Source organism: Nothoprocta perdicaria, unplaced genomic scaffold (assembly GCF_003342845.1).
Source record: "Nothoprocta perdicaria isolate Ctin4 unplaced genomic scaffold, notPer1 scaffold_228, whole genome shotgun sequence".
Classification (NCBI taxonomy): Eukaryota; Metazoa; Chordata; class Aves; order Tinamiformes; family Tinamidae; genus Nothoprocta; species Nothoprocta perdicaria.
The window spans coordinates 572,659-577,942 of NW_020455450.1; positions in this window are offsets into that span (position 1 = coordinate 572,659).

Here is a 5,284-nt window from a genome sequence, read left to right on the forward strand (position 1 = left end):
CCAGAGCTGTCCAGCCATGATGAGAGGGAAATGGGGTCGCTTTGCGTCGGTCATGAGTCAGGGCAGACGGGTGTTTAATACTGGACGTATAGGGCGATATTCTCCCCAATAAATAAAAATAAATCCAGGGATTTAAGCAGCTGGTTGGAGACTGTGCAGACAAGCACAAACAAAACCTCCAGGCCCATGAGTCTCTTATAAAACCCACTCTGTGTAATTAGAGGTACACGGAGATACTTTGGAGGTAGATGAGAATGATTGTGGCTGCCAGGTGAGGAAGGGTTGCGAGCTGCAGCTCAGCTCTGTGCTCAGCCCCAGCACTCCGAGCTCGTCCACGTTTACAGCTCGAATCCACGATGTATTCATCCAGGCCAGGCGGTCACAGGGCTGCCAAGCAGCAGCCTGGGGAGCTGCACCAAAATAATCCCTGCTTGAGCTGCTCGGGGCATCATAAATCGCCCGTGTCGTGAGGCAGCAGCAACCTGAGCGGGGATTCTTTGCTTTGCACTTAATTATTCCCGAGCCTTCGCAGCCCTTACAGTGCTGCTGTTTGGAGAGCCCTGCAGGAAGAGGCTCTGCATTTATGGGGGTGAGATCTTGGAGCTGCTCTTGCTCCGGGTCCTGTGGCCCTGAAATTCCCAGCTCATTCCCAGGGCCAAATGTTGCCGCGTGTCTGAGAGCTGCCTAAGGGTGAAGCAGCCTCCTCTGGAGCCACGTTTAGCGTGGCCAGGTGCAAATCTTCTTGTATTGGCCTAAAGCCACGAGGCCAGCGTGTTTTGAAGATCTCACCCTCCTCCCAGACGCTGTTTTTCACCATTTCACATTAAATCTTGGGCTGTATTTGATTAGCCCGCAGCAGCAGCTGCTTTCCACTCTCACAACAAATCATAAATCTATAGGCTTATGTGTGAGACACTGTCTGTGCCTGGGGATGCTGGTGGCAGAGAATCCGGGTGGCTGCCCCATCGTGTGCGAGTCCATCCCAGAACATCTTCCTGAGCAGGAAAGAGCAAATCAGCAAAACCTCATCTATAATCCAGGTTAAATTTACCCTCGAGGCTGTATTTTTATGCAGGGTGCCTTACACAGGTTGGATACGCACTGCAGTTTGTCCAATTCTTTGCTTGAGTGTCCCTGCAGAGCACAGGAGAATGGAAAAGAGCTTCATAGTTGAACCTAGAAGTGACTTCAAGCATATTTCTCGGTGAAGCAAAGTGAATTTGGGCACAAGGAGGCACCGTGCACGGGTCTATGACTGTTGGAGCACAGTTAAGAAAATGTTTTGAGGCCCTGCACAGGCACCCAAGGCATAAAATGAGGCATCTCTGTGCAATCGAGTTTGTGACTGTACTCAAGTCAAGAGCAGCTTGTGGTGGAGCCAAGATCCCCTCCTGCAGCCAGCTCAGATAAGCAGAGCAAACGGCTGAAAGAGGGAGGGAAAACTGCTACATATATTCAAAAGGGAAAAAAAAAAAAGCGTTATTCAAAGACTATAAAAGGCAAAAGTTTGGATGAAGGCGAAGGGAGAGGTTTGCCAAGTTGTTACGAAAAGAAAAAAAGGGCAGAAAAGAAGAAAAAGGAGAAGAAGACGGGAGCTGCTGCCAGGTCTTGGCACGTGTGCCTTGGCTGGTGTAAATCAGTCACTCTGGGGCTGTGGTAGTTCTTGCTGACAGGCTGTCAGGCTCCTTGGCTGGGGGAAGAGGGCATGTGCTTTACATGCACTTACAGAATAGTAAATTGTTATTAAAAGGAGGAGGGGAGGGGAAAAAAAGCAGTGTGATTTACTCCTGGTTTTGCCTGCTCAGCTGTAATATCGCAGAGCAGACCCACGGGTGCAGGCTGGTTTTCCTGGATAAAGGAAGAGTTTTCCTGGTTGTGCAGGACAAGCACGAGCGACATCTCAACTGGTCTCTAACCTTCAATAGTTGATTGTGGTCTTCTTTAAAAGGGCTGGTTGGGACCATTTCTGGAGGCTGGGGGATTTGGAGAGGGGGTTATGAGTTAATTGGGTGCTGTTTGGAGAGGGGTTTGGCCTCGTGGAGGTTTCTTTCCAGTCAGCAGCACAGAGTCACTTGTAATGGAGCTAAGGAACCACCTCTGAAGGTAAAAAATCACTTAGCTGCTAAATCTAGCCTTGCCTTAAAGAAGTCCATACAGGAGAAGGTGGTGCAGGGATGTGGCTGAGCACAGAGAGCAGGAGAGCAAGAAGTCGAGAGCTGGTTTGGCTTTGAAAAACCTAAAAACCTGCTTTTTCTCACTCTTAGTTACCCTCGGGGTAATTAAGCAGATTGTTGGGTTAAAGACAGTCCTCCAGGGGAGGAATTTAAACGCCGCCAGTATGGGAATGCAAGTGCCGAAGATGCCTCCTTCCTGCAGGGCTGAGACAAAAAGGGGCAAAAACAGGAGCAAAAAATCCTACTTAAGCCACCCCAGATAGGCCATAGGATGATGGCTATGGAATAGCTTTCCAGCTGCTTTTGATCCCAGCCCTGCTTTAAGGGAAATCTGTCCTGGATTATAAACCATATATATTAAAGGAGGCTGGAGTCTGCTATTGCACATTAAATGCAATTAATTGTTCTGGTTATCGTGTTAGGCAGTTTGACCCTAACCTACAGATTTCCCCCTGCTCCTGCTGCAAAACATTCATCACTTTTTAAAGGGTTACAGAAAGCCACAGGGAAAGGCTCTGGTTTGTGTTAGCTTGATCACTATGGACTTTAATAAAGCACCCATCACGGCTGCCTAGCCACGCTATAGATCAAGCTCCTATAAGTCTTTTCATGTCTCCAGAGGGGAAGGCTGAGCAAAACATAAAATTTAACCTCCTGGGGCTTTATTTTTGGCCTGGAAAGATGTCCGAGGCTGCCTCAGCTTTCCCTTTTCCCGCTCTCCCTTAGACAAAATTCTGCATCCAACTCACATGGGATATTAAATTCACCTTCCCTGCTCTTCAAGGCGGATTTTTCACCCTGGCCTTGTGTTCCCTTTGGAAAAAGGAGCTGGCCTGGGTGTATTCTCTTTCACTTACTTAAAGCATAACCAGTCAAAGCCTCTTCTTTTTGTTTGGCTCGTTCTGCCTCTGTATTAATTTCAGGGCAATCAAGGAGGCCGTTACATAACTGTTATTTCTAATTGCAGGCACGGCCACCCTGCAAATGATCACTGAAACACTCGAGTTATATAAAAGGTTTTGTTATTTTTCTCATTGAAACTGTGGGACGAAGGGCGGCCCCAGAGAGATGTTTTGGTTTCCTAAGCTCTGGTGTCTATTAAGCTGGGCTTTGGTGTCTCTTCTTTCCCGTTCTTCCCAGCTCTCCGAAAACTGTTCCGTGCTCCCCGTTAATACACAAGCTGTAACCCTTGAGTGACAGAGTATATGTATATATATATATATACATATATATATACATGCACACACTATATATAGTATTATCCTGAGTGATAATTTCTCCTTTTATGTGTCAGAATGTCCTTTCCACCTGTACTCACAAGTACAATCCTGCAATGAAGTCTTTTCTGCCATCCTTAAACCTTAAACCTGCCATCCTTCCAACCTTAAACATCCTGTGATTCTGTGATCCCTTAAACACATCCTGGTTTCTTTGCTTTCCTCCCAGCATTCCTTTTATTCCCTTTCGGGCTATTTACCTTGGGAATCCTTCCTGGACTGCAAGGAATTAAAATCATCCACATTAACCACTCATTTTCTGTCTTCTCACAGGTATCTTGTGTCCACGGGAGCTTGAAAGCCACACTGCACTGCAGACCTAAATGCTTTAAACCAACAAATAATTAAGGACTGTATTTTCATGTAGGAGAATAAGCCCTGTAGTTATTTGGCTCTGCTTCATACTTGAGAGAACTCTGTAAGTGACGTTGCATTTTTCTTAAAAATGGTCTGGCAAATGTCAGTGTCTTGTGTGAAGAAAGGCCAAGGGGAAAAATACGCTTCAGTATCATCAATACCTCTTTTCTCCCCAAAAAGAGCCTATGGAATCTGCCTGCTTCCTTATGATGAAGACCCTTTTTTGCAAGGCCTTCCTCCCCGAGACAGAGGGGCTTGTTTAGAAAGGGCCCCAGGGCCCAGCAGCAGAGGTTATTGGGCAGAGATACCATCATTTTGGCCAAGCAATTACAAAACTTGCATTTTCCTACCTGAGCCCTAGCTCTGTGTTGAAGCAGCCTGTGTTCCAGCTTGGTCGGACAGGTGGAACTGTAGGAGGGAAATTAATTTAATTGCAAAGGTTGCCAGCAAACAGCAGAGGGGTATTTTAAGTCCCATGACTCTAGGCTGTTTCATGAGTATTTTGGAGCTCGCAGCTGCGATCACGATGACTCTCTTGTCCTTTTTAAACATCTTCTGCTTTGACTAATTTGATTAGGCTGGTTCTTGGCTGGCTTTCCATCAATAAAACCTCACTGCCTTTGCAGAAGAGAGCCTAAAAGAGAACATGAACACAGGGAAATGTAATATACAATGGAAAATTCAAACAGCAACGTGTACTTTATTCTTAATACTCTTTACTCATGTAGCCTCTTCCATCATTTATTACTATCTATCTTGTTTTAAATTATATTCTTTCCAGAAACAGCTTCAGCACCGGCGGGTTCTCATCGTATCCAACTACTTTGAGCCTAATTATAAGCACAAGTCATAAGAAAATGTAGCTCTATTAAGAGAGTTTCCACAAGGTCAAACAGAGCCTTTTGTGCTGCAAGAGAGACCCTCGTGTAATTAAATAACGACACAAAGCACGGATGTACTCCATAAAACATTAATATTTTAATGAAAAATCTTAGCTTCATGTTTCTATCCAAAGACACTCAAAACTAGTTTTTCTCCCCCCTTAATTTTGACCTATAACGGGACTGGTTTGGAGATTTTTTTTTTGTATTTTAGAACATTTTTTTTTAAAGATTAAACAACCAGGCTAGCAAAAAGGTACCCAATACATACTTTTCTTATATCAAACAAGCTAGTATTTCAATACAATGTAACTATACAGAATATATACATTACACATATGATCACAAAGCAAACACTACAGGCTCAGAACAGATTTGAAAAAACCATGATATTCACATTGATTACAATAACTCTAAAAATGATTGTAACGTTGAAACGGCACTTAGTTTACAAAAAAAGTCACAAAAATATATATAGCCACCAAGAACTATGGTTCCTGAAAAATACTAATAGCCAGATAGTATTATATAAAATGTGAAGTGTATTTAAACATCGGATACATTAAAAAACGAAACCAAAACCCAAAAAAAACCC